Source organism: Anser anser (genome assembly GCF_964211835.1).
Source record: "Anser anser genome assembly, chromosome: 3".
In the NCBI taxonomy this organism is placed as follows: domain Eukaryota; kingdom Metazoa; phylum Chordata; class Aves; order Anseriformes; family Anatidae; genus Anser; species Anser anser.
In genome coordinates, this window is record NC_139722.1 from 12,831,925 (window position 1) to 12,853,253 (window position 21,329).

General features: G+C 34.6%; 1 long non-coding RNA gene across 1 annotated transcript; it reads right to left on the bottom strand.

Moving 5' to 3' along the window:
- Positions 1 to 336: 336 nt before the first annotated feature.
- LOC310896417 lies at positions 337 to 2,381 on the bottom strand. The gene is made up of 2 exons (XR_014581464.1): positions 1,286 to 2,381; positions 337 to 746 (listed from the first exon to the last, which is right to left on the bottom strand). It is a non-coding gene; the product is annotated as an uncharacterized lncRNA (long non-coding RNA).
- Between the last annotated feature and the right edge of the window lie 18,948 nt (positions 2,382 to 21,329).

A 21,329-nucleotide genomic window follows, 5' to 3' on the forward strand; every position in this document is an offset into this window, starting at 1 on the left:
TAGCTAAGAATCTGGCACTAAAATTAAGGCCAATATCATTAAGAACAAGATTTAATATTTTCTATGTAAATCTGAGTTTACAACACAGAAAATCATTTATTAGTGGAGTCAGCAGGTATATGCTGTCTTTTATCTCAGATCTGAAGGACCGGACAACTTTGGAAAGCTTCTGAAGATCAATAAAAATTCTCTTTAATACTCTTTGTATTTCAAGCATATAGCAGTATAATGTTATATTTCAAATAAATTATCATAGGCTAATTATATATATATATATTATTTTTTGAGTATATTTAACACTTGTTAAAGAATTTTAATCCAGAGCAGAGTAGTCAGTGCACAGACTGAATGTCCAGTGATGCATACAGATCATACCTATTCGTTAATCTGAGGGCAAGCTCCTGTTGGGAAGCCAAGTAGCTGTATTAGTGAAATGTTGCATTTGAGCTAATGTCCCTTGCAGAAATCTTATAGCCATGTCTGTGCCATGCTGTGCTCATGCTAACATACCATAGCTCTCAGCAAGTCTATTCCAAACACCAGGTTGTTCTAACACTGGTTATATGGCATCTGAGCTGGAGGTTACCCCCATTTAAATACATGGCAGAAAGGCTTCACATTGTATGTTTGTAGACAAATCTTAAGGGTTTCCAGTCAGTTCACAGCTCTGTAGTTTTAGTTCCAAGTCTAAAATGAGGTTTTGCATCACTGTCTTCCACAGAGCAGAGCAGCCAAAGGGATTGCACCTAAGAAACAATGACAAGAAGATTTTGAGCAATAATGAGAAAAGTTGTTTTCCAAAGAAAGAACCTTGTGATGTTGTTGATGAGAAATAAAGGAAAAGAAAGGATAATCTCCCCTGAAGAAAGCTTTTCCTACATGGCACAAAGAGCTTTTCGCTCATTTATACTGCAGATTAACGAACAAGGGCATCTTTGCCCCTCGGTAATATTTGTAATCAAGAGAAAATGAGCTTGCATATTGATCTCTCTCTTTACTGTTTTTGTTTTTTTTTTTTTTTGGTTTGAAAGATTTCTTTGAGCCCTAAATCAGCAACCTATATTTAATGAAGGATTACAATAAATAAACTAGACTACATAATTGACAGAATGTAGTGTTGGATTTTGTTTGTTTTTTTTTCTCTAGAACTGAGAAAATGTTCTTCCTAATGTCAACAAACAGAAAGTTTCAGTGCATCTGAGAGAGGTATGCCTCTTAATGTGCCTCATTCAGCAAGAGATTCACTGAGACACTTGGGCATATGGTTGTTTTTATGTGTGCCTACCTGTGAACTAAGTGTCTAAAACTCTTCTTGTAGTCAGTGAAGATATAGTCCATAAAGTCTGTGGGTCAAGAGAGGGATTCAGCTGACTGAAGGGTCTACTTTAACCCTGATGCCCTGAATTGCCTTCCTGGTGTGTTTATTGTTCTCACCTGACTGTAGTGGAAACACATCAAGTCTAACATCCCAACTGAAGGTCACTATACATTCCTGCTTCTACTCTCCAACTTTCCCTCTGCAGGCTGGCAAGCAAGATAGGCAATTACCTGAGGTTAAATTTTTTTGTAATTATTACGAGAAATGAAAGAATGAATTCAAAAGAAAAATGATCTGATGCAAACCTTCAACTGTACCCAAACAATCAGAATACTTTCATGTAATAAAATGTAAGAGCATTTTCTTTCCAGGATTTAGTTGTACCTTTTCCAGATGGGACAGAAGGGAAAAGAGGCATGAACACTGAAATGAAGAGCGTCAGGAGAACTGAATGCACACTTGCTGTGTTTTGCTAACGTCAGTGTTCTTCAGGGAGCTGAACACTGCTTGAACCTTGTGTCAGTGTGATAGATGAGAGCACATTTATTCACCAACTGCATGTAGTTGTCTGTCAAAGGTTTTCTCTGAATGAATCTTAGGATTTTTTCCTCAGTTAACTGAAGATTGTTATTATTACTACTACTACTACTACTACTACTACTACTACTACTACTATTTGTATTAAAATGCAAGACAATATGAATGGCTCAAGCCACTAGACTGATCCTGAACACAAATTTATCTGTATTAGCAAAACTCTCAGCTTCATTGACATTGCTTACATTTGGAAAATCTCTGTCTTGAATAGTAGTTTGTAGGAACTTTTTCCAAGTGGGGCTGAAGTGAAACTCAGATACACACCCTTAGCTTGGGGGTAGATTTCACTATTAGTGTTGAGGGAAAACACCCAGTTCAAACATTCTCTTTCTTTCTAAAAATAAAAAACAGTTTAAGAAACACAGACATACGGAATGAATAGCTTATTCTTGGCTGGTTGCAGCTCTGTAGTACATTTTCATGGTAGAGTTGAAAATAGTGCTTGGATGAAAAGGAATCAATAATGGAAACCATGCAGGAGCTTTAGCACTACCAGCAGTGCCAGTAAGTGCTCTGCCCAGAGAACTCATAAGAACAACAGTCATGGGGAGAACTATGCACCTATTGGACTTGTTCACCAGAAAGATTACATGCAAAATATATAGCCTCAATTTCATCAGTTTAACTGTGTTTGAATGATCTGTGAATTTTAGGGATAATGTGTATTTACCATGCATCTCTATAGGACCCTTATAGCTTGTTTTTATTTGCAACATTATAGACGTTATAAGCGTTCACTTAGGTGTAGCATATTTAATTTTTAATGGGCTAATGCTTATTCTTTCAGGAGCGTTTCTCTATATACAAAGCAATTACTTTATTAACAGTGCTTGTTTAGCTCACCTAACCAGAGCAGTCATGTAATCTTAAGTCTTTTCATATCTTGCCAGCATTTTTATTAATGGAATAGGGTTGTTCCTGTCTTAAATATCTTTTGCAAATGTTTCCAGGCAGAATAAGACTGTGAATAACCTAGCGTTCAGCTATGACTTTTGAATAGATACTTATTTTCCTGTCTGATTTTTGATAAGGGAAATACAGTAGCCACCACATAGACCATGTTTATGTCAGTGCACTTGATTTTTGTCTAAGGTAACTAGACAATATTTGTGTTCTTGCAGGGAGGATTTGAAGTAGAAGTAGCAGATGGAGTCAGGATTTCTCTTTGTTCACATTTCCAAAGCACTCCCCAAAGCTTTTATTATTATTATTATTATTAATTATTATTATTATTTTCTTTAGGATCATGCTGCAAAGCCTGGCTGAAATTTTGAATTCCATCTTATTTTCTTAATGTCATTCTGTGATGTGTTGTTGTTTGGATTTCTTCCACACTTCCCCTTCATGAGGGTATGTGTACCCACAGACATTCACACAACTGTATCAAACAGAGTACTTTGATTTAAATCTTCGTTAAACCCCAAACTGCACATCCTAATTCATGACTAGAGTCTTACATGCAACATCTGCTTTTCAGCTACTAGTTTCACAAAGGCATTTCATGAATCCTTATGGCAACTCATTCTTTACTGAATTAAATCAGTTTCACACAACCCTCAGGATAATGAAATTTACTAAAAATAAATGAATAAATAGCATAATTATTCTATTTCTATATTTGCAAAAACCGGGAATGACTCTCATTTTGGTCAAGCCCAAAACCATAACAATTCTCCTATAACATCAAAGGAACTGTCTTTATGTCAAACTGCTGTAAGCTAATAAAGAATTTGGCCAGGCCATTTTATACTGCATGGGAAATATATTATTTGCGATTAAGCTTCACAACCTCTTTTCTACCATACACCCCTGCTTCATCTAAGTCCCTGCCAGGATGCAGTAGAACATGACTAACGTACATTATATATTTGTTTATTCCTCTCCTTCCTTGGCAATAATCATGTGCAGTGACCAGTGGAGTATTTAGAATATACCCTATATAGTTACAATGGTCAAGGTAAGGTCAAAGATCCGCAGATTGCTTTTGCAGCAGGAGGTGGTGAGGTTTGTTTTAAGTCTTTGTTCCCGTGGGAATTTATTTGCTACTTTGGGTCAACTCTGAGGGAACTCTGTCTCTTGCACTGACACACTTGCAGATGTTTTACCAAAGCAGCTGCTCTGGCTAGGAATATTTTAATGTGACCATTTTATATGCTTTCCTCTCAGGATACGCAAGTGGGCTTGCATTGCCTTTACCTTTCCCCCATTCACAGAAAACAAAATCTTACTTATTTTTGCTCTTTCCACCTTTAAACTGAACCTAAATCCTTCAAGCTATATCAGTGGAAATGTTTTTATTTAACATTGCACTGTATTAAAAGCGGCTCCTATAAAGTACTACTGTTTTCTATCTCATTAATAGAGAAGATGTTCTCAGAAGGCACCACTTGGAGCTTTACAATTGCTGTAAAGTAACCATCCAAAGGCATTAAAAGATGAGGAACATAAAAATATTTCACAGTGGGAAATCTGGGAAAAGGGAAGCAAACAATGCAGAAAAACTGAAGTATACAGGAAAAATCCAGCATAATGGAAGAAACACATTGAAAAAAAAGATTACTTAAAAATAGAAGAACATTTCACATTTGAAAAGTAAGGCAACTGTGATAAAATCTCATTAAAAAAATTAAAATATGAATACAAGCTACAGAACTTGAACAAAAAAGATGGCTGAACGGTCAACTTGCTGACTTTACTCACTATAAGTATTGTTATTTCAAAGTAGCATTGAACAGTGCTGCAGTCTAGCTTAGATGGAAGATTATAAAGGGTTTGATCACTACCTGCCACACAGAAGAACATTATTTTCCAGCAGACTAGGCCAAGGGTCTCATTTTAACAAGAACACTTGCATAACTTTGAACATGCTTAATTTTTATAGCAACACATTCCCTTCAAATTAGATTAATTATCGCAGTGTTTTACCTTAAAAAGCTGTGATGAGATTCTGTAATTAAAAGAAACTAATAATAAAAAATATTATAAGAAAAAAAAAAAGATGTTGTTGCTTCAGGTATAGCAGATTTCTTTCATTTTCTTCCACATTGAAACATTTCAGAACAATGGGCTCTGAAAACAACTTTTTCTGTTGACTCCTTTGCATTCTACCTTCATTTGTAGAGGCTCACAAGCAGCCATAATAACAGCCTCAAATAAATCTTTCAAAACACACTGCTTCTGAAGTATAAAAGAGATATGTCTCCATTTCTCTCTTATATGTATTTTCTCAAACCTTTTATTTTTCACAAAGGGATGCAGAGGTGACCTGACACAAACAATTTTTCTTGACAGAGTAATCAAAATTACCCTGCCTGAGTAAAGCTGAGAACTCTTTTCCTGAGTGCTACCTGGGAACATAAAGGCATATATTTTGTTTGTGTCTTTAGGAAACATAAGGACTACAGTGTAAAATAAGATAGATAATTATATTTACAGCTAGAGTCTTATCAGTCTTCTGATCTTTAAGAGAGGGATATCTTCCGTCTCACATGGAGACCCATTGACTTCATTGAATGTAACCATGAGGGTTTTGAGGATTATAACCGTAATGGGAACAGAGGTGATAATCTGTCATACCCGAGACACCTCAACACCTATCTTCTACCTCAAAAGGTAGCATACTCCCCAGGTTTTGACACCCTCCATGTGTAGTTCCTGCTTAAAGGGCCAAAGCTTGTAAGTGTGCTATGAACTCATTTCCCAGAGTATCACCAGAATGAAGTACAGTCACTTTTTATGCTTATTCACTTGGAATGAAGAATCTCTGTGATGTAGAGGATTTGCTGTCATCTGCTTTATTACGTTCTTATTACTAGGTAAAGACGTAAATACTCTGAACTGCACATTTCTACCAGATTGCAGACAAAGAAAGTGGAACTCGGCACAAGAGGGGCAGATAGGCACTTCTGAGGGAATATGACTATTACAAATGTTCATACTAAAGAAAAAAAAAATCAACCAATGAAAATCCCCTTTACAGAGAAAAACCTCTCACATTTCTTGGCAGATTCTTGTCAGAATTCATGTTGCACCGTCCTCTCCCTCTCCCAATCCCTACCCCCCATCCTGGTCATCCACATTATCCTCAGGTCATCCAAACCTGTCTGGAGCTGCATACCTGTGTTTTCTTTGTATGGAAACCAAGGATGGGAGGGAAGAGCAATCAGGTCTTAGCAAGGGCAAGGCATGCACGTGAGATGGGGATCAGACAAAGTCTAGACAGATTCCATAGCTTTTTTGTTGTTGTTGTTCTTCCCAGATCCTTTAATACTAACCATTTGGTCTTTATAAAACATCCAAAATGTGTATGTATTCATATTCCTTGTGTGAAACATAAAAAAAAAAAATCTGCTGCAGTCTGCTATTCTGTTCTGAGTTTGTTATTGTAATATATGCAACGTCTTCTCCTGTTTCTTATATTATTTAAATATGTACATTAAAAACATTCAAAAAGACTAATTGGAAAAATACATGTCTGTAAAAATGGTTTTAACTCATTTGAGGGAAGACTGGGAGTTATTCAATGTGTACTTATTTATAAGAAATCAGTAAATGAAGGACTTTCAGATGGTGACTCTCTCTTTCACATCCGTTGTTGCCTTATATAAACTGTCTTGTACTTTCCAAGGGACAGAAGTTCCTACAGCTGCACTCATGCAGTGTGACAGGAGTCTCTGTGCCATACACAACCACTGCTGGCCACCTTCCCTGCACAAATCAGACAACAGCTCCATGGTAATGTGAAAGGTAGTAAAGTTGATCAGCAGAACTTTGATCAGCTGTTCTAACAATGCCACTTTAAATGTTATACTATTAAACCAGTTATATATTAAAAAAAAAAAAAAAAAAAAAAAAAAAAAAAAAGCTCTATGAGGATAAGCCTGGAAGATAATGGAGATAATGGCTTGAATAATGGGTCAATAGTTCCAGAGATTTTGAGAGACATGAGTGTAAGTCTGGAATTTATGCACATTCCTGGTATTTTCCCATCTCATTGGCACAGTAAAGCTTCTTAAATAATATGGAGTGGGAGAAATCAGCCACACCAGATGATTCATGTATGCTTCTGCCTCCACTCAGTTCCTATTTTAAACAACATCTCATTGAAGTTTATAATCAAATACTTATACATTCTCCTTTATGGTATTGGTAAGCAATGGCCCCTTTGTCTACAGTCTGTCTCATAAATATAAAGTCAACTGTTATTTCAAGTTGTATTAGATCTAGGTATAGAAGACCTTTGTTAACCTAAATAGTTTAAAATTTGCCTAGTTATAACTAATTTTCTTAGAACTCTGCAGTTAAATTTACATTGGCAAATTCACAGATTGCTCTTTGCCAAGAGAAATTTCATATGAAAAAAGACATTTCACATCCACAGAGCTGATGAGTATGTCTGATAAAAAGATTGAATAATATGCTATCCGTAAAATATATACATTATTACTCTGTGAGTAGTAGTAAAGTTTAGGTAGCTTTTGCAGCAAATATCCTTGGGAAATTGGAGGTGCAGAATCTTTTTTTTTTTCTAGTCATTTGTTCTTTAATCTTGTTCTCTCTCTGAACAACAAAGACACCAAAAGGTAGCTGTTTTGGATTTAGTTCTCTTTTGAATTTTCCATCTTAAAAAGTATCACACTTATCAAAATCACTGATTTGAATTTGAGAAAGCTGACTTTCCCAACCTTTTTATATTTTGTTAGAGTCATACAGAACTGTGTTATTGTAGAAATTGTGTAATTGTAGAAATTCAAAAGGATACATATGAGAGATTCCCCTTCTCCCCCAAATATATAGAAAATAGGAAAAATGAAGGGTTATCAATTAAATCTGTGCCAAGCCCAACATAAGAGCTAAGAGAGATTCTACCATCCTTCTCTATGTGGATTTTTTTTTTTTGACAAAAATAGAAGTATCAGTGTACCATCCTTACCCTGAAAGTTTCACATAGCTTTGCAGCATCTAAAAGGCAGTTAGAAAGATGTTGATCTGCTATATCTTTTGAATTTCTAGTTTTTACAAAGTTTATTTACATCTGAAGTGTAGATTGGAAGCAAAACTGATTCAAAAATGGGATTTGAAAATAGTTGCAAGTTTGTATAATACTGTGGGAATACAATGTCAGGCAGACTGTACACAGGATGTCTGGCGTACATGTGAGGAGCCAACCTGGTTGGTCACTTGCAACATCTGCCATACGTTTGGATGGTTTATACCCGGTAAGCTCAGCCAAAATGCAGCACACTGACCAGTGGTGCTCAGGATGACTATGCTGTGTGTTTCTGATAGATCTGGCAATAACCACCAGAACATCTGCAGTGCCCACTCCTGTGTGATTTCTGAATGTCAAACAGTCTAATTAGAATCATTATGATGAATGTTGTGTCAAGTCTTTAAATATCTTGGTCAAACATATTTCATCTAACAGGACTGGTAAGGGGCTAGCATACCATTACTGTCATCAGTCCGTAGATTGACATGTCTCGGTCTTGAGTTGGAGATAGCTCTGACTTTATAGAGCTTTAACTGTCTTTCTCAGACTTCTTCCAGGTACTGTTCCACAAAGGCTTGTTAAGAAAGTAGGGCAGTTACCAGATAATCAGGAAATTCATCAAATTCATCCCATTATGAAAGAGTTTTTTCTTCATAATGCCCTCTTGAACTGCTCCAGTTTTATCTTTATGTAGACAAAAAAATAGCCCATCAGTGCTCTGAGGTTTATATTATCTGGCTATTTGTGAACTATAGAAATGACTACCACTGTTCAAATATATATAATTTAATTAGCATTTCATGAAATAGGCTTATCATTTCCATAGAACACACATTACTTTTACAGTCAAATAAAGTGCTAATAGCATTTGTTCAAATATCAGTGACTAATTCGATTATCATTTCAGATTTTGGCTAAATGTGAATTTGGTTATTATAAAGTTTATTAATATATATTAATTTTTCAGTCAGTTATTGTGGACCATATATGACATTCTTTACATTCTTTTTTTTTTTTTTTTTTGGTAGCCGCAGGGTTAGGAATTCTTTTTATTTATTTATTTATTTATCTATCTATTTATTTATGTATTTAGTAAGTGGGTCCCTCTGGTACACTTGAGATATATTGAAGAACTCCAGTAATGTATATAATTGTTAACTGTGCTATTATGCTTGAATAACTGAATGGTACTCTTAATTCTATTAAAACATTCACAGTTTTAACTGAAATACAGTTTACGTAATAGATGCAGTTCACTTATCTACCTCATTCAAGTGTTTGCATCATACCTTTGTAATTTCTCATTAGCTAGCATGTCTGCCTTCTGCCACAAACTGACTTACTTTCCTGCCATCTGTTACAAACCCAATTTAATTATCAGTCACTATTACAAACGCAACAACAAATATTTTATACACCAGGGGTCTGCCCTTTCCCCATTGTCAGAATTATTGTGAGGTAATGTTTTCAAGTATAGCTTTCACAACAGATTAGTTTAAAAGATCTATTTCTATATGCATCAGCTTTTAAATAATATTAGATTCTAGATCTAGTAAGATTATTTAGTAATTTAAATGAAATCATATTTTCAAAAAGATTTACCTGTCTAATATTTTTACGTGGATATTTTCAAAATAAAACATTTTTTCAGAGTATTTCTACAATTTTAAGTCAGAGATAATTGCATTTATTCAAGATATTACATGTGTTACAACATTGTGAGTTATGAGAACCATCTGAACTAGAAAATCAAAAAGAAATGAGAGATCAATTTAAAAATGGGTAATTGTTACTAAATTAACAGGAAATTAACTAAAACTCAACAGTAAATATATAAGGGGAAAAATAAAGTATATGAAGAACTAAATAATCAATATATTTAGTGGGAAAACAATCTCAAACTGTATTCTAATCTCAATTAATTGAATATCAATACTAACATTCAAGAACAAAAATCTGAGCCGCATAGAAAGAATCCCCACAGTATATTTGTAGCACAGTAAATTTATATCATAATGCTGTTAAAATGGTTATTTTAAAATATACTAGCAACAATTTACAAAACATTTTAAACCTATATTATTATAGACATTGTATTTTAAGGTAAGAATTGCTCATCTTTTTTTCCACAGAATATTAGTTAGGAATGTGAGGTTTAATATGTAAATCGTGTTGCCTTTGTATTGTAATTATTTTTGTCATGTTACAATGTGCAAAATGGGAGTGTGGCATGGATTTCAACTTGCATTTTTTAACCTGTTTTTCCACTAAAAAATGGAAGAATTAACATTCTCCTCTATTTAGAGAATGATTTAGTTTGATAAGAAAAATACTGAGTTAAATGTTTCATAAAAACTCTTATCCTTTCAGATTGTTCAGGACTCACATATTTTATAGAGATTAAGTTCCCAAATGTCCTGAATTTTCTGAATGTTTTCTTTTAGTCAATGTACAAAACTATCAGAAGACTATAGCTGTAAGACCTGTTTTTTTGTTTGTTTTTTTCCTGTGAGAAAATAGGTCTTCAACACTTTTAAAGAGTAATTGAAAAAAAAAAAATCTGTTAGTTTATTAAAAATAAAAACAAAATCCAATAAAATAATTTGGAAAGTTGTCACACACACAAAAAAATCTACCTATCTATTGGATAACTTGTTTATGAATGGAATTAGGAACTAGCAGAAAATGCAATTTTAAAAAATCACATAAAATGCATGGGAAAAGGATAAAATTGTTACACTCCTTACATGAATATCTTTATGATTGCTTGTTGTCCAGATTAGCTTCATTTTTTTCACACATCAACCTCTATTAGATCTAAATATTATTTTCTCAAAATAATTTCCAGAATTGATTTGAGTATTGTGCTTAATTTCACAGAATGCATCCTTGTTTCTGATTGCTATTACTAACAAGTGTCCTTTAATCTTACTTCCTCAAACAGTTCTCAATATACAGGAGGACTTTCAGTGATATACCTGATTCATAACATTGACATTGTCTTTTAGACCCTGCATTGTTGTTTGTCACTTGACCAAACTTTATTTGTTATCAGATGTGCTTTATTAGCTTTCTATAGAATAGAATAGAATAGAATAGAATAGAATAGAATAGAATAGAATAGAATAGAATAGAATAGAATAGAATAGAATAATAGAATAATAGAATAATAGAATAATAGAATAACAGAATAATAGAATAATAGAATAATAGAATAATAATAGAATAATAGAATAGAATAATAGAATAGAACAGAACAGGAATAGGAATATTTCAGTTGGAAGTGACCTTCAAAGATCATCTCGTGCAATTGCATGACTATTTCAGGGATAACCAACAGTTAAAACATATTAATGAGGGCATTGTCCAACTGCCTCTTGAACACTGAGAAAAGGTTTTCTTTCTGGATCCTTGTCCAGGTAAATGTGTTGTCTTGGCCTCATTCAAAATTCTGGTAGACCTTCCTCTGTGATGTTCATAATCCTGCACTAAACTGGTTCAGATGTGAACACTAGCAGAGATTGTAAAGTATCATGTTGATACGGTGGACAAAAAGCGAAAGGAGGAATGTGAACTCAATATAAAGAAGGAGATTGGAGAATATGGTTGGATGTCAGTGGTTGAGGGAAGAGAGAAGTTGACCAGACAGGGATCCAGGACAGGTGTTAGGATAGCAAGAGGCACAAGCAGCTAGACAGGACTGGGAACAGTGACTGTGTTGGAGGACTCTACTAATGTCAAAGCAAGAGGCCTGGGGCTGAAGGTTGTTGTGGGAGGAAAGCAGACATTGGTTATTAGTACTGACAACCAGTATAGCATTTTATCAAAAGTGAATGAAATCTCCCGATGGTCCCTGTTACTGTGTTCTGGTAGAACATGGCAGAATTCCTTTCAGATGAAACTGAGATGCACTACAGATTCTCAGTCACTCTGCTCCCTTCTATGCACCACTAAGACTTTTGGCTGAGTAGACTATCTGTGGCCTTTAAGCCTAAGAAGCAACGTGGCTTGTATTCACATTCTTAGACTTAGCCTCAAGACTCTTTGTATTCACTATGCTGAACACTTGGCCTGGGTATTCTCTGGACTTCAAGTGACTTTAAGTCTTAGTAATTGCTTTTGTGTGATAACAAGAAATAATGTGATAGTTGGGGTATGGCCTGCCATAATTATAGTTTTGCAGATCCACATGAAAATGTATGATGCAATACATAGCACTAGGAAGTGTATACGAGGACAAGGTCTACAGAGATATGTGGATTGTCCTGGGCAGGGATAGCTAAACCTGGAACATGCTCTATGCTGCACTGCTCTATCACTTCTACCTGGGTTTCCTCTGGGATAAAGATATCTGGAACATCTTTGACAGCAAAGAGAAGGAGCTGTCACAGGTCCAATACAAATAAACGGGGGATCAGATGTGGAAGCAGCTATCAGATCTCGAAGAGAGCAAAGATGCAAAGGTTTTTGTTTGTTTGTTTTGTTTTTTAATGCATTTTTTCCACATTTATGTTTCATTGTTCACCTCTTCATTCATGTATTGACAACCTTGTCTTTCAATATTTGAGATTGCTCCTATTGGCAAGTTCAAGAGAGGAACAAAAAAGACCTGGTGTCCACTGAGTATGAACTGCATTCCTATCTCTAATCCAGAAAAGGGAAAAAATACTAGTGGTGTGATTGATGTTACGAAAATCCTATTCCACGTAGGACATTCCTAGATAACTCTGTCAGAATATAAAACTTCATAACAACTGATATGGATATTAACTGATTTTTATTGAATTATTCAACTGACATAAATATTTCTGTGATCAGCATTTCAGCAAATAATACCCTTTAACCTACATTTGACTGATGTTGAGATTTGCAAACTTATCCTTCATCATCATTTGACATATTTGTAAATGTCAAAGAAATGTACAAATAATTCAAGAAGTGGACTGTTTGGACAATACTCTCAAAAACATTATCAGATTATTTTTTTTATTTATTTTTTTTTGGGGGGGGGGGGGGGGGGGCGGGGTGGTGGTGGTGGTATTCCTTTGGGGACCAAGGAGTTGGACTCAATGATCCCTGTGGGTCCCTTCCAACTCAGATATTATGTGATTCTATGATTCTAAATAGGTGGCATATTAAAAAGTCGTGTGGGGCAGAGAGGTGATCAGACTTCAATTGCCAATATTCAAGGTTTTTTTGAGGCACTTTAAAATCCAGTGCAAGTCCTACATGCTCTGGACAAACTACTCTGGAATGTAGAGTTGGAAAGGACACCTCTTCCTTTAGACAGAAAAAGCTTTTCTTTTGTATATGAATTTCACATCTTGTCTGACCTGATTTCTATATTTGACAACAGTTTGGTTTGAGCTCTGAGGGAGATGCATTTCGAAAGGAGAAAAAAGCTCTGTTTGCAGCTGTTTCAAACCGCATGAACAGATTTCAGCCACCTTAGCTATTCCACTGGCAAATCTACATTTCATTCATAGAACTTCCACTGAGAATATTGATTGCAATTTCTAATACAGGCCTTGAAATATCTATGTGTTACACCATCTGGCCTTTATTTGTAGGTTTGCATAATAAAATAATTTTGAAGACCACAAAGTACAACTAGAATTACTCATTTATATATTTTTAATTTTAAACTTTAGTACATTTTTTTTTTTGGCTTAAATAGCTTTTTGGCAAAATTGCAGTATTTTTGTAAGTGATGACGTTGCCTGTTGCAAACTGGCTGTGCAGTGCTGACACCAGCAAGTCCAAATGCCAGCCAATACTATAAACAGCAGTAGCCCTGGGACAAGGATAGTAAATGAGCATACATCTAATTAAAGTTCTCTGATAGGATTAATCAGTTGACATTTTGCCACATAAATCAATAGCTGGATTTCTCCACCACCAAAAACCTTCCTTTTTGCTGAGGAAGCTATTCACCCTTAGCTAGAAAGTCAATGTTTGAGGCAGATGATTGATTTGCCCTACATTTTATGCATTCAGATTCAAAATACAAACAACAGATGGCTTTCTCAACAGTCCTAAACCTAGATTTGATTGGAATAATCCACTCAGCACTGCTGGAATTCAAACCCTGTAAACTTATAATGACCTATGGATTTCTCTTCTATTCCATCTCAAACATAACCTGTCCCATTTAGCAGGTACAATATCAAATGATTTAGACTTCCAAAAGGAGTACTGTAAGACAAGGACTACTCTGTCACTGTTAATAGCTGCCACAGCATTGAAGCAATGGGCAAAATAACTTCTCACTGGGCAGCACCTCATTAGGAGTGACCAGAAGAAACCAGGCTGCTCCCCAGATTACAGCCTTCACCAGTTGGACCCTCCAATTAGTGCATATTACTCAGAGCTGTTACTAGTTTGAATAGAAACTCTTGGGCTGGGCCTGAGAGGATTTGTCTTTTAATTAGGTAATTATAAATCCCTAATTATGGGCTCATAATCTTTCTAATATCTCTTCTTAACTTTGGCGCCAACTAGACCAGATGACTTGGACTTAGCCTCATCCTTGAGGAAAACGAGATTTTTTCTTCCAGAGATAAGAGTTGTTTTCTGTAGATCATGTGTGACTGGGTGTAAAGATTACTAGTGTTTCTTAAGCTGCTTAGACAAGACATTAAGGTGCTTTATATATGTATATATGTATGTATATATAGTAAATAATGAATAAATTCAAAGATGCTTTCTACAGCTGGATCTGCATCTGTAGATGAGCAATAACAAAACACGTAAGAACACTAGCATACATGCATTATAACTGTTATATTACACTTTTTTTTTTCCCATGGTAGGATGTAGAATTACACAAAGTTCAATAAAATTGATTGTAAACAAGAGGAAAATGGTCACTTTTTATCTACAATTCAAATAGCCTTCTATTTCCTTAGTGAGAGCTGGCACTGGTAAAAGATGTTACGAGACTGTTACACTTCCTCAGTGAAACTTTATTTACTCACAAGATCGGTTTAACTTCAAGAGTTACTTAAATCCAGAACTACATCAGAGAAAATAAAATAAATAAATAAATGAATTTAAGAATTTAAGAAAGAAAGAAAGAAAGAAAAAGAAAAACAAATTCACCTCAAAACTCAAAATGCAATTTAAGGAATATCAAACATATTTAAAAATCTGAGTCAAGTTCCAAGAATAACCATGGAAACAGAAAGGTAAGAGAGATTTTTAAAATAATATTGAGTATTACTCCTTAGAAAAAGTAACCTAAATTAAAAAGAAAACATGGTAAACAATTAGGCTAAGTAATCCCACATTAAATGAATCATATTGTTGGTTAACAAGAACTGTATGACTTTGATATGTGTTTGTTTTTCTGCTTAGATTTTTTCTTCCATCAATAACTGAAAACCCCAGAACTTGGTTCCATGAATACTTTCTGGTGCAACTTCTTCTGTAGCATACAGTAACTTCAGACTACAAATTTATAGATATAGATCTGATACATAAAGGGCTTTGTGTCAATCTCTGTGGTTAATCTGAGGCCCTTACTGTTTACAGCATTAATATACATCAGGAGATGATGCTTTTTAATTGTTCTCTCAAAAACACTGAAGAAGTGTTTTCAAATGCTGAGGACAAATAGGCAAAACAGATTTTGGAGTCATCTCCAAAAGAAAGCTGGAGCATTGGATGTGAAATCCACATACAAGACATGGAGAAAAGAAAAAGATATATTCAAGAGAGAAGGTGGTATGATTTAGCACACATTTTCCTCCACACAGATCTCCAATAAATTCTTGTCTTGGGAAAGAAATTTTTCAGTCTTCCATTCTTTTTGTGTTGGGTTCTGGTTATTGTGTGGGTTGAATAGCAAATATTTGGTAGTTCTGGGCCTACTGAAACTATTTGAAAACATAGTGGTTGGAGTAGGAATCGGGTGTCATGAATTGTGTGGAATTTATTTATTCTAAATCAGCTGTGCACTTTGAAATTGGTAAATCCAGTTCTTGACAAATATTACACTTTTACAATTATTTTTGAACTATGAGATGGAAATGCAGAGTTAAGGTCAATAAATAAAATCAAAATACTGCAGAATTAATTGCATACACCTCATCTAAATCACCGGGAAAGAAAAATGGAAAGACATGGAGATATTCCTAATGAGGGGTCAAATTTGTCTTTGCATCTCCCTGAGGATTCAACTGAATGCACAGAAATAAATTTGAAAGCAAATTCTACTTATAAAACCTCCATTGTATTGATGCATGCATCAGTTATTCTTATGAATAAGGATGGTATGCTATAGTTGTTTCACAGATAACCTAAGAAAATTTATAGCTCCCAAATGAATCAATTTTGGGAATAAGAATTTTTAAATGGTTAAAACTCATTTTTAATTAGGCTTGAGACAGAATTTTGGGTGCATGAATTCATGAAAACACTATCATTGCCACATATCCAGCTTTTTGAAACAGTCTGTAAAGAAATATTATGAACAGAAAGGTAAACAGAAGATACCTTTTTTTCCCTGGAATAATCTACATTGCAAGGTACACTTTGGGACACCGCTTACAAAAATCTATATTGCACTTATCCTTTTTTTTTTTTTTTAATACCTCTTAATGTTTTAATGTTTAAGATGAGCATTTTATTCTTCACCATTCTTAGAGGAACTCTAACACAGAACAATGATGTGTAAGGGGCAGTCCACAGGCCTCATTTTGTAATTATGTCCATTTTGATATGAGTAGTGTGACATGAAGAATTATTTTAGACCCTTCTCTATAACACTTTTTCCTTTTTCTGTAATTTGAAAATAGAAATGTTTTATAAATATGTGGTTTAAACAAGTGGGTCAGATTATCCAGTGACAAAATTCATCTGTAGCCTTCAGACGTGTCTTGATAACCAGTTTATGATAGCCAAGAAGCTGGCCCACATTTAGATTAAATATATACAACAGTTCTCACCAGTTTTCTCAATCTGTTATGTACAAGGTTGTTTCCTAATCATTTCAGTTGGGGGGGGGGGGGGGGGGAGTCTGCCTTCTCCCCCATCCCCCCTTCCCCTCCTCCCCCTTTTTTTTTTTAATCAGTTTTGGACACACTTTCCTCCCTGGTTAACCTAGCTCTGACTAGGATGAAAAAGGCATTGTCCTCTGCTGGAAGAGTTATGTGATGAGGAAACCACATTTGCAGGAGCCAAGCTTGTGGTCAATTTTCTCCCTGTGTACAGAGCAAAGAAAAGGCTTTTTGTAAAGAAGAATTTAAAATAGGGTTTTCATGAATCATTGTTTGCTGGACATACCAGGGAAGTCTAAATTAAGGAAGACATCTTTTCACTTAGTTAGGGAAAGCCACAGTTCATAATTCTTTCAAAAACACACAATGGCAAACTTTGTATTATTTAGATACTGAAAGCCAAACCAGATTAGATTAAAAGCTGGCTAGCTATATTTTATAATTTTCTAGGAAGTGTGTTTTATGAGAATTGGAGGGGAAAAAAACTTAACTGCAGTAGAACTGATCCGGAATTTCTGACTACATGGATACTCACTCGAAAATGTCAATATGCAAAAACTAACTTTTTATAGGAAAGAGAAAGTTTGGAACAAAAACCCCTTGAAATACTTCACAGTATCAAAAGAAGTTTCAGGTTTTATTTGAATTAGACAAAAACTTAACAGATCAAGAGCCTGGCTGATGTCCCATAGTCTTGAGGCATAGGAAAACAGGCTTCCAGTACAAAACATGTATGACAAGAAACATGAACAGAGATCTGTTATACTGCCGGTGAATGTCCTAGTGAGAGGGTTATATATTCTTGCCAAAACAATGCTATTTTTACAAGCTTTATCAGCTCCCAACAGGAGAAAAATACAGGTGCTACTTAACAGGCTGGTGATGGGACACACCTGAATTATGCAAGTCTGAGAAGTAATTCTCTGCACCAAGTGGGGCAGAACAGTAACTTTCTCTCTGTTTTTTCATAAAAAGAGAGGGAGGTAACCTCATGAGTCAAATTATCATCAACATTAATTATTAATAATTAATCTGAAATTATTAACTATTTATATCTTTAAACTATAATAGCATGTTAGTTTAAATCTTCCTACAATAAACTGTTCTACGAACATTTATGCCATTTTGTTTATCTAGGAAATAGTTTATTACTTTGGTTACGCTGTGAAATTTGTAATACAAGAAAGGTGAACATAGGTGAGTGAGGAAAATATGTTTACTAAAATTAACCCAAACTAAAACCAAGCTCCAAAGGATTTTATGTTTCATTTATGTCAAGATGTGGAAAGAAAAAATCCAGAGGGTCTTGGAGGAATGGATTATGTTACCAGATGAATTAAAAATTCTCAAATTAGGGATGTTTTAAATAGGAATCAATATTTTAGCAATGCAATCATAAGCCATAGAAATTTTTGAAACTGTGAAATAAAGCTAACCTTTTTAGTAATAGTAGTAGTATTAATAGTCTTCAACTTTATTGTTGTTTACTTACATTGTACTTCACAGTCATCATCTGGATGAGAGACAAGTATTCTGAAAGGACTGGAAGCACACACATCATCATTATTAAATTTTGATATTTCATTATAATTTTGATGAATTTATCCCTTATATTCAACCTTTAGTATTGTTCTTTGAATTGGTATAAAATTCAAGAAAAAAAATGTTACTAGCCTTTTACTTGAAGTCAGACAAAAATCTGTAGCTTGAGCCAAATTTTATTTTCTGTTCTGTTCATTCATGACTATAAATCAAAATTTGAAAAGATGTATATCCATGTGGATGAGAGACCAAGAAGTCATACTTGCAGCTTCATTACTCAACTGAAAATATTGTAATCCTTTATTTTTCCCTGAATGTTTTTATTTGGCAGAATACATCCTATATAGACAGTCCACTGACTGGGTCAAGTGCAAAAATTATACCGTATCCATGGTGCTGTTAGGGTGTAAAAGAAAAATAAAGGTTTGCAGAGAAAGTCAATCAAACAGTGCTACAGAAGGGGAAAAAATAAGGGCTTTGAGCAATATCCTTTTTAGGGTTCAAATAGAAACAATTTAAATACTTGCTGAGATTAACTATCTTAAACTGAACTGTGGTAATTAATTAGCTAGTTGGAGAGAAAAGGGCAGTTATTATCAGAGAAGAATACTAACAGAAAGAAGGTGATAAAAAACATCAGTTCTGTGAGCTACAGGAACAAACAAATGTTTATATACATTGTGGAAATAATAACTCTCCTCAGTCAAGTTTTAAAGATGTTATGAACTTCAATGCCATAAGTCATCTTCTGTGGATATTTTAAGCATTAAAGAAATGAAGAAAGAATAATTATTTTGAAAAGATTTTACTCCATATTCCTTCACTGACTGGCTTTGTGAGCTTGTTTGCATGCATAACTTCAGTTTCATAGGTGATTTTTGATCTATTAGCTAAAGGATGCTGCATTCAGGAATTCATGCATAAAGTCCACTGGATTTAAATAGTTAATTTTGTGTTGGGAGTACTTTTTGGTGTCTCTAGACAGGTAATGGCAAGAATTTTCTAATATAGAAACTAATAAATTATCCTGAAAGATTATAAGATAAGGCTTTCATCATGTGGACTGAGCTGTTTACTAGGAAATCATGATTTTCTAAATTATTTGAGGAATTATGGTAAGCATTGGATTTTTCTGTGAAAACACTCAACAGCCAAACCACAAAAGCTCGCTTTAAATTCCACCAAAGTCAGTTCACAGCATGAAATCAAGTTTCAAGGTGGACCTAGATATAATCAGCATAATTAAAAGTTTAATTCATAAGCAAAGGGAAGAACATACTTTCATAACAAATAAAGGCCAGAGAAACCAAGATGAAGCAAGACAGAACTATATTCTCAATGCTACAGTCTTATTTCTACAGTTCTTTTCCTACTGGTTTATATCATCCAGCTCCTGGGAAATCAGGTGCTTCCTGCCAACTGAAGATCATTAACACTCTAAAAACAAACACATGGTTTTCTGTAGATCCTTATTAGCATAATATTAAGACTCTTGCTTTATAGGAAGACATTTTGATCTAACCTCAGACAGGCAGGAGTTTCACTGTGTTTGTCCGTTGTTTTTTAGATTAAATGTAACAAGAGTTTAGTTCATATCAGGTTGTAAAGAAATCAGGATAATGCTGAAAACAAGAAGAGAGGAAAAAATAAAGTTCATCTTTAAGTAACTTTGGACATCTGTAGTTGGAGAAGTTATTCTTCTATACACCCCAAGAACATAAATGCTTATAGTGTAAATGCTTACATTTATTAAAGTGAATGCCATTCTGAATTATTTTAAGAAGTAACCTTTAAGTTATGATGTCATGGTCTTAAGTCTGATTTGATTTCAGTGGCTTCAAATCAGCAACATACTTAAGCAATGACCTAATTTTAAGCATATGAATAGTCCTATTGAAGTCAGTGAGATATTCACATATTAAAGATATGCTTCAGTGCTTTGCTGAATCAAAGCCTATGTGAGTAATATGCCACATATGTTTTTTCTTGTAATAACTCTGTTACATCACTTTACCTTTAGGTAGTAATTTCTCTACACACTGGAATTAATGTTTTCAGAAAGCTCTCTTAAAATTTTAAGATTTTGGCATTTTTAAAGCATATGCTGGTAAATTAGTAAGGCTTTTATTCTTTCCAGTGCTACATAATAGCAATAAAATCTAATAAAATATAATTCAATGTTTTGGCTACTGCATTAATTGAATAGTACAGCTGTTTCCATCGTGCAGCAAGGACTGAAAATATAATTAGAGACATGCTAACTTTTTTTTCAATGCCTCATATAAAAAAAAAGAGATGAGCCTGAATAGTAATATCAGTTATCAAAGTAGTAAAAATCTTCTGAGTTGTTTAATAGTTAAACAGCTAAACACATCTATCACTCACCTCTCAAATCCTTAGATGTGTAGGTGGCCGTAAAAAGTTCAGAAAGTATCTGTATTTTCAAATGATTTTGTTGTCCTTCATCTGCAATTTATATGATGTCATTGATGAAAGCATAAAACTACAGTATATCATAAACTGCAGGTTTTACACGTGCATCAGTCTCCCAGATCAGCTAAAAGAAGAAAGCTGGGTTGTAGTACAGTGGAACCTGAAGATGGAAACTGTGAAGAAGGAAACCTTGCTTCAGAAGTGTTTGACATTCTGTTTTGATCTCGGTTAACATCTGAGCAGAACACAGTATTCTGGTCTTGGCAGGATATCTGGCCCCTTGAATCAGGATGGAGGAGTACTGCCAAGAACAGGTCATCCCAGCCTCAGTGCACTTCTCCAGCAGCTACACAGGAGGTGCAAACTCATCAGCTGGATGCAAATTAAATGCAGAATTTAGGTTTTTGACAACTTCCAACAGGATCTGCAGTAGGGTCAAAGCTTGGTT